The sequence below is a fragment of the Falco rusticolus genome, chromosome 12 (assembly GCF_015220075.1).
Source record: "Falco rusticolus isolate bFalRus1 chromosome 12, bFalRus1.pri, whole genome shotgun sequence".
NCBI classification, from domain to species: domain Eukaryota; kingdom Metazoa; phylum Chordata; class Aves; order Falconiformes; family Falconidae; genus Falco; species Falco rusticolus.
In genome coordinates, this window is record NC_051198.1 from 16,898,971 (window position 1) to 16,911,991 (window position 13,021).

At 38.1% G+C, this 13,021-nt stretch overlaps 1 protein-coding gene across 5 annotated transcripts in view; it reads right to left on the minus strand.

Moving 5' to 3' along the window:
- Window positions 1-13,021, minus strand: part of SOCS5 (suppressor of cytokine signaling 5) — a 93,423-nt gene that overhangs the window by 21,432 nt on the left and 58,970 nt on the right. The window lies entirely within an intron of this gene.

Below are 13,021 nucleotides of genomic sequence, written 5' to 3' on the forward strand. Positions count from 1 at the left end.
TGAAAGAAAAATCCTGCTGAGTACACAGAGTGCAAACAGGCTCCTGGGAATTCCACAAAGAAATGTTGTCACATCCAGATGACAATTTTTTCAAAAACAGAATTGCCTCCATTTTGGCAGATTTTCATGTAAAATTAAAACATTACAGCTCAGCCAGAGGCCACCCACTGACAAATTTCAAGTAGATGTTCCAGTTCAGAGGTGCACTACAATATTTCAAAGAGACTGCCATAAAAAAATGGCACAGACAATTATTCTAGTTTTGTTTCGGAAAACAGATGAAAAATTTTGGCTGAAAGCTTTAAACAAAATTAAACTCAAGGCAAAGAGAAGGCTTAAAGTATTTCAGTCCAAAAGATTAGAGTTCAGCGAAGTTATAAACAACTGAATACAGCATCTCTTAAAAATTTTCTAACACTTCCTATTATCTATGGATGTAAGGGATGAAGGAAGAACACCAGTGGTAACAATGACTCATGTGTGAACTCCCATTCTCACTTACGCAGCAATGCACTTTGCTACAGAAGTTTACAGCTGCGCAACAAAATAGGACACTTTGTCAATGATACAGAATCACAACTATTCAGATTGTCCATTACGAGGCTGCACACTGATGGGTGAACAACTAGATGCTCTCAGAGCTATTTGTATAATGGCCAATGTCAGGTTCAGTGAAATGACAGAGCAAACAAATAAAATGCAAAACTATCTGCCTTTCTAAAAATTCTAACTATTTGATTACTCATTGAGACCAGGTAACACTAACAGTCTATGCCATCCTGTTTTCTCCAGAAAACATTGCATGAAAGGCAAATCAAAGTGACCTTTGCAAGCCTCAAGAGATGTTACACTCAACCAGAAGGCTTCACAGCCTTGATCTTGTACATTATACTCCATCTGAAGAGTACCGAGTGGAGGCAGTGAACAAGAAAGTGAAGCAACATGGACATAAAGACAATATTCTCTTAAGTTACTACTGAAAATCGAGGACTTTTAGGTCCCTGGTAAGCAGGAGCTAGAGTCCACAAAGACTAGGTAAGACCCCTCAAAGAGTCTGAAGAGAAGCACCACCTCAACAGTAAGAAAACACAATGAGCAGGAGAGATTTTATTCACTCTTCTGACTCTCTTCCAAGCAGTCCTGGACATTCTGTTTAACCTCAAATCATATATAAATAAAAACAGAAACAGCCATGGCTGCTAACTCTTTACATCATGTTACCATTGTTCAGCTCCCACTACGGGAAATTAAAGCTATCTCAGGTACCACGAGAGGAGCACTACACGCAGCTAGCCTAAAACTGGAGTGCCTGTGAATACAGCTACACCTGCTCCAAAGTCATACCTGTGTCTGAACACTGGCTGCTTGTTGTTGGGGTTTTGTTTGTTTTATAGAACAGACTATTACATTTGAAAGGGGCGATCATCTCGTACAACTGCCTGACCAATTCAGGGCTGACCAAAAGTTAAAGCATGTTATTAAAGGCATTGTCCAAATGCCTCTTACACACTGACAGGCTTGGCGCATTAACTACCTCTCTAGGAAGCCTCTTCCAGTTGTTTGACCACTCTCTCGGGAAAGAAATGCTTCCTAACGTCCAGCCTAAACCCCCCCAGCACAGCTCTGAACAATTCCCACACATCCTATCACTGGACCCCAGGGAACAGAGATCAGCAGCTCCCCTCCACTTGCCTTCCTCAGGAAGCTGCAGAGAGCAACGGGGTTGCCCCTCAGCCTTTTTTTCTCCAAACTAGACAGGCCCAAAGTCCTTAGCTGCTCCCCACAGGACATGCCTTCCAGCCCTTTCACCAGCTTTGTTGTCCTCCTCAGGACACACTGAAGGACTCTAATGTGTTCCCCCAACAACAGACTTCCATGGCCATATGTCCTTGCTACCTCTCGAGAGGGAAGGAAGATGCAAATGCTGCAATTATTCTTTTTACAGCACCACCTGGTTGGCACCACATCGCAGCCCAGGGATTGCACACAACTGTTTCCACCACCACCAGTGGTTGTGCTACTACTGACACGCTGTAAGCTTCAGCTCTGCAGAGTCCAGACACACAGAATTTGATTTCACCTCAGTCTACAATACACTCCTTCGCTGCTGCTCCTCACCAAGAGGCTCCAGTCCCATCTTTTTCACGTGCGCTCCCGTATGACAACCAAAGTACATGAATACAGTTTACTCCTATCTACTTAATTCCTGCACATATAGAATAGGTATGCTTGCAAAGCCTTCTGAGTAGCAATTTTCTGCGTGCATTTTTTTGAGCCCCAGGCTTAGCTCCTGCATAGAGGCATTTAACTGCCTATGCTGCCTTGAACGTTGGAAGTACAATCACTTCCCATTAGAGCTAAATACATGGTTCAACTCCAAAATTAGTAAAAAGATTATGAAATACACATGCAAAGCTAAATGAGTAGAAAACAAGAATCAGAAGCACTGGATTCATCTATGCTTAAGGGATTTGCAAACACTGCTGTATCAGTAGGCTTATCTAGTATGATTTTTGTAACAGAGAGGTAGCTTTGTACATTGACTTTTTTCGTCCCCATTTGGCTTCCATCGCTGTCCCAAATCAAAGACTAGAATTTTTGCCAATGTAGCTGTACTGTAACACCACCATAACTCCAGCTGTATGCAAACCATGAGGGTTTCTGACAGCACAGTAACGACAGCTAAGATTACTCTTCCATGCTAATAACAAACTCAGTTACATTTCCAAAGTGTTTCTCTCTAGATCATTCCTTATACCAGTACTATGGTGTTTTTATAAAAGAAAAGTGCATACTGAGCATTAGAAAAATTTACAGGCATTAATGAAACCACAGAACTAAACAGAAGACACATATCAGCTGAATACCATTACACACTATTCAAGGACTAACATACGTCATCCTGCTGCCACAGAGCACCACCACTGTTACCTCCTTGGCCCCTCCAGGATGCTAAAGGAATGTGCATAAACTAGTTAGGCAGAAGATAATTAATGCTGTTAGGTATGTCATCCATGATATCAGCATACTTAAACAACTGTTAACTTACTGTCCTCTCTGAATTCAGAGTAAGTTGAAAAAAGACAGGGTACCATGCTTTAGAGATGACAACCCCACTGTTGGCAGGAAGCTAGGAGACAGCAGGCTTTAAAAACACCTTGACATCAACTGGCTTTAAGAGTGAAAATTAAAAAGCTTCCAGAAAACTGCTATTTTACAAGTAAGCTGTACCCCAATAACTTTCTCACTGAATTAAATCAGTTTTATACTTTCTTGAGCAACAGCTCTAAATAGGTCTACCAATTACCTAGGTAACAGAGTTTTCAAAACCTTACTAGCACCTACTCCTATGTTTGCCTTTGGCAGAAAAAAAGTTTTTGACTCATTTTTATGTTCAATTAATCCACAGTCACATTCTTCATAGAAAGACTGCTGGAAAACCTCAACTTGCTGGAAACAGTAACTATAATTACTGACCCTCTTCAAATAAGCCAAAATTAAATTGCAAAGTAGATTTTTTGGCATTAGAGCTGTAACTTAATGGTACAAAGAAAAGCAAGTCTGTGAGTAACAGAAAAAACCAAGCCCAATATTTGTGAGAACTCGGAAAATGAGATACAAGCAGTGAGTTCACAGGAAAAAGTTGAGAATGGACCTTGAACAAGACTAGCCTCTTTCTAGATTTGTACTGCATAACAAAAAGGGCAGAACTATTTCTTTGCACATCTTTGCTGTATCAAACTTCTGTCAAACAAAGCATTAATGTTAAAAAAAGAGGAATATAGTTTTATCAAATTTCATAGTAATGAACAAGTTGTAAACCACAGCTGTATGGCATTTTATCTCCTTACATAACAATATTCTCTTTTGCCCACAATTTTCAGGTTTGCTTTACTCGCTGATCTCTGGGATTGTGAGGAAAGAAAAAAAATAATCTTAATGCCTCTATATTTCTCAGGAAAACAGAAAATGCCAATGCAAGTGTCCCATTAAGAACCTTGTGTGACATTACACCTGTCTGTCAATGAAACTGGCAAAGTACAGGGATGAGCTACCACGCGTAGATATACTATTAGTATACCACGTTAGCTTGACTAGCATTGAGATGATTGGCTTATGCTACAAAATTGATTAATCTCTCATATTTGACTGAAGTTTAAAAACTGTTATAGAATTCATGGGCTATGTAGATCTTTTGCAGTCTTTCTTTTACACAGTCATAATAAGGGAAATATTTGCATAACAAAAACCCCAAATTCATAATATTATAATTTTTGAGCCTATAAGGAAGAATTTATAGGACTAACACTAGTCATATCTTAAGAACTATTTATACAATAAGTCTAACTGCAAATCTTCAGCTTATCTATTGTCATCTATGATGCTCAGGGAGACTATTTTCTACCAAAATAAACCAACGGTATTGATGAAAACAGGGCTGTGTCTGGAGCTTACTACTAACAACGATTTCCAAATATCAGTTAAATATAGACAGCCTCAGAAAGACAACTGAAGATGCATTACTATGCAAATTTTTTCCATTCTTAAAACTGTGATCAAAACCAGTTGCAAAAAAGCCAAACAGCACCCACCATTAAAAAAACCAAATGAACAAAAAAAAACCCAAACAACCCCAAACCAACAAAAACCCCAAACAGTGATAAACAGATGTGAGGAAGAGACAAACCAAAAAATGCACAAAAGATGGGAGATTTCAAACTTTCAGACCACTTAAGAGTTAGCCCCTAGAAGCTGGCTTCTAGACCTAGTTCTGGAAACAAGTTTAATCAACAAAATTCAGTTTTGCTTCAATTACATACATTACTATACATACAGCGAACAAAATGTTTTTCCAAAACCACATGCCATGCTGAATCTATGTCCAAACCTTAATCTAAAATAGAAGATGACTACTACTTTTTCAGACACAAATTACTGGTCTGGACCTTACGACCCCTAACCTCATTTATTCTGTTCACAATTGTTAGACAAGTATCAAAATAGAAAAATTGTTCAATGCAGCGGTCATCAGTCATCCACATAAGCAACTCTGAGCTATAGATGAGTGTAATTACTTGACAGTTTTGAACTTTAGTCACATTCCTTCTGACAAAAACACTGAAAATTCTTTAACAGATGCTTCACTCCGAAAGGAGTTTGGAAGAATAAAACCAGGTCATATGCATATAAGGACTAACAGTTCTACCAACAAAAACACTAAATCCTCTAACAGATGCTTCAGACCCCAAGGAATTTGAGCGGACAAAACCATATCACTTGCACATGAGAATTGACACTGGTCAACCCAGACTCTCAAGGCAAAGCAGTTTTCTCCCTTCTTACTGCACAACTGTTTCAGCATTTTAAATATTAAAACTTTTGTCAAGATCCCCGGATTTTCCCTTCAGAGTTGGGAAACAGTAGATCAGCAGGTCAATCTGAAAGAGTCCTTGTATTTACTCAAATAAATTTGCTAGGATACAATTCAATGGGCAATAAAAATACCTCTATATATAGACTACCATGTGGATTTACTGAACTTGCAAACATTTTAATTGAGACATGAAAGCACCACAGAAGACCATAAGATAAGTTATATTGGAATTGTCATGCTGGAGGACTAATTGCTAAGTTATCTTTATAGTAAAGAGCAAAAAATTATTTTCATCCTCAAAATAAGTGACTAGGAATTAGAAAAAAATCAGTATTTCTAAAATATGTTAAGCTTCCAGAATAAACATAGGTTTTCTTCAAATGTCCATTTCAAACATTCTCTTCTAAAGACAACTAAGTCAAAAGAAACCAACAATCACAATGCCATAATCCAAGATGGAACAGAATGTTGTTAATTGCAAAACAGGCTATAAGATAATGCTGCCAGCAAATACTAACAGGCAAATGATGTACTCCTGAAATACAGTAATGACATGTAACATAAGAACAACCCAGACCATCAAAGTGTACACCTAGAAAAAACCTGTCTGGCCAATACATGCTGCTCAGCAAAGAATAAAAAAAACAGGTGAAGTATTTATTAACATACCCCCAACACCCTCTCCCAGGGTCAGTACTTTGCATTTCAGGGCCTTAAACACAGAGACAGTACCTCTGCATTCTCCAAGATTATATTATCAGAAATTTTAATCTCATAATGTTAATACAAATTATACATAATAATTTAGATTACATCTGTAAGAACAAGAGGTCTTGTTGTCAAATGTCTTGCTTCCATAAATAAGGCATCCAGATCTTAGGGACAATAATTATGAGGAACTTCTTCAGTAGATAAACTACATACATATTTGAAGATAAAGCTGGTCTGATACTGAAACTTTAAATCCAATTTATATCCAAATCTACCCAGCATTGTGACTATCTGTATTAAGGTCTTGACTTACTATTAATAAATAAATAAAAATAAAGCAAAAATCAAAGCTGACCATGTTTGCTGCCAAAGTGGTAAAGAATGTCAAATGCCCAGATGAGTTAAGCCACTGGGGCTGGCGAGAACTTGCAGAAATACCTGGTGAGATCTTGGCAGCAGAAACTTTGCTCGCTGGTTTCAAGAGACTTTTCTTACATTAAAGGTGTGGCTAGATGAGACGGACTCCAGAGAGAACAAGTCACTGCAGTCTGAAGGGACAACGCTACACCATCACCCGCCGCCCTGCACCCCCTCGTGCCAGCACACCCCAGCCCGCTGTCAGGCCAATGCCAGCACTCGGCGTTGGTCTCCCTCAACAACCATTACCGACTAACCCTGAAGAAAAAGGATAACATCGTGGATTAAACAAACTGGTTGACTGGTTGAAATTGAGAAACTGTGTCAAAGAATCTGGGGACTCCAAATGCATAATAACGCAGGCACAATTTAGGACAGGTCAGACAGAAGCTTTATTAACTATGATAACAGTGAGGGAACATTAACAGCATCTCTCTGGGTTCTCTGCCAAGTGATCACAGAGACCCAACCTATATACTATTTCAGAAAAAGGAAAAAGGCAAGGAAAAAAAAATATCATTTAAAAGTTAACAAAACCAGGTACCCAGCCCTGGAAGCGATGGACTCCTCAAGTCCCTTGCTAAACAGCCACAATTCTAATGAGGACTCAAGCAGTAATGTGACAATATGGAGAGATGGCTCTTAGTGGAGCCCATAAGAGTGGCACAGCCACCCAGTATTACCCTAGCTCAGATGTCAGGAGTTGGAAACAATCACAAGACTTTTACTTGAAAGGAATACTCTTTTTAGTACAGATAACCTTTTAGCCAGACCTCTCAATCTTACGTATTAATAATTTTACCACCACAACTGTCTGGCAGCTTAAAAATACATAGTTATTTTCCTCTTCCAAGCCCTGAGTAAGGCCAATGAATGAGAAATGAGATCAACCAAATCTAAAAGACACAAGCAAATAGAAATTTCAACTTATTGAGCAAATTTTTAAATAGAAAATGTGTTTTGATAAAATTGCTGGTTTAACTACTCATCCAGCACATCTGAAGTAATAAACTACACACCAATTTTAAAATGCTATTTGTGTATTTAATTGAATTCCACTTTCTATTCACATGAGGTTTAACATGTTTAAAAAAAAGGTATGTAATTCACCATTCCCCAACAGAAATGTGAAAATTAAAGATCTAAAAAAACAAAGCATCAGCTAAGCAGTGGAAGTGTTTAACCAAATCTATCACACAGAGATTTCAGTCAACTGCAGATTAAAGATAATATGCAGTCTAAAATTAATTCACTTTATCCACATGCTACTTCAAAAGAGTAAGAGACCTCTTACTGCACTAGTGGAATGATTAAAATACTTCCTTCTTCACAGAGGCCAAATGTAAAAGCTCTCTGAATACAAAGTTTAGTAATGGGTGCTTTTTCCATAAGCGAGTCAGTAAATCAGACTCTGCTGCACAGGCCTTACTGCAAAACCAAAAACCTAATATGAAAGCAGATGTACCTAAGCGGACAGAATTCAAGGTATCTTGCAGATGGAAGCCTAGCCTTCTTTTCAAGAAACAGGATACCTGCAGGCCTGCCCTATTAAACATGCTCATCCTTAGCTAGACAAGTTCCATGAAGAAAAAAATTAAGTCAAACTGGCATAAGCAATCACTACAACCTAAACTTTTGTTATTAAAGGCCAAATATTCCAAGATACTATCTTGATCGGGTTTTATCACAGCCTTGATCAAACCTAATTCATTCAACTGCAGTCTCTGAGTCTCTACTAGCCTAACGGAAACATGTCAAAGGTGCTAAGTGCCAGGACTTTTTATCCCAGAATTAGAATTCTTAATCCTGTGGCTAACATTTGGGCCTTGAGCAATGAGGCCCAAATGATTTAATCTGGGAGCCAGGCTGACAATTGAATTAATATCAGAATCCATTCTTTGGAGGAGGAACAAAAATGTTATCAGATCTAGTACTGCAGAAAAAAATATTTTCTATTAGTTCAACTGCACTTAAAATTTTTAAACAATCTTTTAAATTTCACCTCTGTAAATGTACTCTAATCAGAAATTGCTGAAGCACTTCTAAACACTGTAAAAGCTTCTGCCTTTAAGAAACTGGTGCCTGGCGTAAGCATTACAATATGTATTGCAATGCCACAATATTCTAAGAATGTTCCACGCATCTTCAACAATGAGAATATTTATTATAAAAAACCTTGAGTTTACAAAAGGGATCTTATGCACTGCACTGATTTTTTTCTTATTCTGCTACAGCAAAAAGAAAAGCAAATTCCTGACCTCTTTGATTCTTCGACTACTGTAGAGACCTAAACTTTCACAAAAAAAGGACTAGTGGTTTAAATACTTCAACTGATAACACAATACATAACCAAGTAGTACAGCTAACCAGAAACACACCGTATATGGCTACATAAAGAAAATACTTCAGAGTCCTCAAGAAGTATTACTTATCTGGGAAGCCTCCATCTCCCCCCTCCTCCTTATCCCAATCTCTCAGATAGGCTTTAAATGTTTTGCAGCTGTCCAACATTAAGGCTGAAGAATTCAACAACCACGACTGTGTAAAAGCACAGGGCAAAAAGCAACTACCATGTTATCCAGGAATTTGGGACCAGTTACAGATCCAGAAAAGGTTCCTGACTGCAAACTTCTTTAACAAAATCTGGATAAGGTCCCAAGAGCAGATAAACCTGTAAAATTATTCTTTCTTCCTTCCAGATAATTCTTCAAAGGAGTTTCTACCATATAAACTAGTGCAGACTATGCATAACTACATTGAGTTTTAGCCAACCTCTCACAGCCAAAAATATCAACCACCACCACTGCACACATTTTCTTACTGAGATTTTCAGAAGGTCTGCATAATCTTATAACCGTGAAGTTAGCGAGCCATTTCATATTTCCTGAAACTAAACTGCACATTAGATGATTCACCAATTAGTGTATTCATGAAGCTTTAAAAAGCAATCAAAATTTCATTTTTTTTGTTGAAAAATTTAACAGAGATGTCCAGCTGTATGCATGGAGAGAGCATGTGGGCTTTTCTCCTTTATTTAACTTAACTAACAGCTATGTTAGCTGGTGAAAAATATTCAGTGTGTCAGAGTTAATTTATAGAGCTGACAAAGTATAAGGGCTCCAGAAGGTATAGCATACATTTACTAAATTTTAAATACAATATTTTAACTAGATATAGCTCAGAGATTAAAATAAGCTGTCCAACAACCAAACCACACAAACATACAATGTTTCAGGGCACTTATTCAATGGAGCAATTGCATGTTTGTTTCAAACTAATACATACGTTGACAGTATCAGAAAAGCCAATAATCCTTCTGACCCCAAACCCCATGAATCAGCCCACACTTATTTATAACTAGGTAGACATCTTTAGAAGACAGCAGGGATCTCAGTACAGTGCAGGCCATGATCAGATGGAGGGGAGCTGGAGATGCATATTGCTCAACACAACCAAACCTTGTAGTCTTAATGAAGCCTCTAGGCATAAATACCACAACATAATACTAAGTGCTAATTTCCCCTTAAAGGTTGAAGAAACTACCAAAACATAGCTCTTGGGGAAACAAGAGGCAAGGAAATCAGCCTAAAAATAGACAGCTACTCAAGAATTACTTAACTATAGTTACATATATAGAAGAATAACTTCCAATATTTCGGAATCTGAATCAGTATTTTAGGAGTTTATGGCGAAGCCTTTACGTCAAAACTTCTTTCATTCTACAAAGTCAGGAATGTACGTTTTAGCGAAGAAAAAAGGTATGCTCTTTAGATTTTACATTTGTTTTCACAACTAGTAGCAGTAATGAAACATCACCGCTTTAACTAAATCTTAAGACTAGATAAATCTACTCTATGAAAGTTACATGGAGTCACCTGAATCCATGAAGTATCTACCAAAAGCTGATATATTTAGCAACAGGCTATCACAGGACAAGGTGGTTTACAAATTTTACAAATATTAACAGCAATCAGCGCTACCCTTTGATTAGACTGAAATACATTTCTCTCAACTTTACAGATAATTAATGAGACCAGAAAAATGCACGTTATACCATCTTGGGTTATTAGTCCATCAGGGAAATACGTGAATTGCCACATCAAATGTGATGAATGGTCCTCCCAGAACCCTGCTGCAGAGTGACAGGTTTCAGATGTTTCATAACATTAAACCTCCCCCCCCCAACTTTCTAATTGAACACAGTTGATTTCAAATCCCTTCCGTCAGCTCTCTCTTTCTTAGATGTACCTGCCATCATTACAAGAGCAATAGAAGAGAAATTCTAGATATTCCTCCAAGGACTAACCCAGCCATTTTTCCAATGCTGTCACACATATGAAGTCACGTCAAGCTATTGCATGCCACCCAGCTGTCCAAATTCACTAGTTGTTGTATTGCTAATGCAATTCTGAAACCAGAGTAGATGCAAGACATCCAGACCAACTGGAAAACTCAGAACAGATTTCAGCAGCTCAGTCTATCAGGTCTCAAAATTGTTTTGCCTAGTCTTTTTTGTAGTTTGCTTTGGACTGACAAAGAATGCAACCTAAAAGTATAGCTGATTCACTCTGCCATAGTGACTAATGTACAAAATCCACAAAAAAGACAAAACTAGACCTGTTCTGACAGAGACCCTATTGCTTTGATACCAGGTCCACTTCAATATCTTGGTTTGCAGATTGACAACTGAATGAATGAGGAGGTTAACTTGGAAACTTGCCTTCTTTCAGCATGTCACTGTAGCAACTTCATCAACTGGGGATATTCAAGGTAACAGGGGTTATGTCGAGGCTGAAGGCCGCAAGACATCTTCAGTGGGAAGCCTTTAATAGCACAAACCTGTACAACACAAGATCTTGAGCTGTGTGAACCACACCTCAACGTTTCTAAGCTTGCAACAGAATTTAACTACAAAATTGCCTTAATGTCATCCGTAGGCACAGTGGCCCATGAGAGATTTGAACTCAGCATAAAAGTTATGAGGTCTGAGTAAGGCAAACGGCATTTGGGGGCTATGATGTACTCCATGGTCATTACCTAGTGACACAACCCCAACTTCCCTTCCTGAAAAAGACTTATGAAAGGACACTCCATCCTTCTCAATAATTTGTGGGACTCAAAACTTCCGACACCCATAAATTACTACCTCCATGTTGCACAAATATACTTTGTGGAGTAGAACGGGACTAAAAAGTCTCTTTTGAAAAATACTGTATCTTGGAGTAACTTCCCTAAACTGAAGTTAACCAGGTTTACATGTAAGGAAATTAGGAATTACACCCTCATTGTATAATCCCATAATAAAAATAAAAGCACTTCTAGAAAAGAAGGTCACACTAAAGGGTCCAGCAACTGAACAATTTCCTTCTAGTACTGGGCCTTAACTCATACGATAATAACAAAATTATTAAAGTAAAACGATTCTAAAACTACATCTTAAATGGTAACACGCTTGAAACCTAGTAAAATACATACTGTGGTACTTGCAACCACAGAAGGGTCTTTTCTGCCATTCACTCAGTAGTGGGAGGGGGTGAGGGGCAAGTGCCCTGAAATGTAATTGCTCATCTCTAAGGAAAGTTTAGGTTTTAAAAAAAATTACACAGAAGATGTTAAGGTAAAGTAAAAACTCAAGAAAACAGAACATTCAAATCTATTTGAAGTATTTGAAGCATTCAGATAGTCATGAAAAGGCAGTTTTCATGCTCAATGGTTTAAACCCACAAAAAACCTGTCAAGATTTTCACTCTATATCCAATGCATACTTAATTCCCCTGTCTTCTGAAGGATGCAGATCAATTTGAAATTATATCCAGTCAACTTCCATGCAAACTGATGCAACATACTTATTTCTCAATAAGGTTATATAAATGAAAACTTCAGTAGTACTTTCCATTCATAGCATCTCCCCGCAAACTGTTAGTTCACTTGGGCCACATCTATACCCAAAATATTTTCTTGTTATGGGAATATACTGCACCAACAAAAGCACTCCTGAAGCTGTTGCAAATTACGTGAGAAAAGGCACACCTTTACTGAACTCACAACCAATACCAGAATAAGCTTCAGTGGAAAAGCACTGTATTTGTCACAAGAAGGTATGTGTTGCACGTTCAGGGATCATACCTCACACCATGGGATATGGGTACCCTGTATGATGAGCAGCCTAAAATTTGTAGCTTACAACCATAACCACATTGCAGAAAACTTCCAACAAGCTTGAGGAAGGGGTTGGGGTGTGTGCATGCCTTCTGTGAGCATTCAGGGAATGGAAGCACAACTACTGTACATGCTGCGTTCATAAGAATACGTGATCAGATGATACAGAAACCCGATGAAACAAACATATCAGAGGCAGAAATGTATTTCATGGGATTAAGCTATTGTGATCCAGTGCTAGTGTCGAATTACAGAGTTAACAACAGCAGAAATAACGCGATTTACTGCTTCTACAGTTCCAAGAAGCCATTCATAACTTTAAGCTGCATATGAAGACGACTTCCAAACTTTTACGAGCAC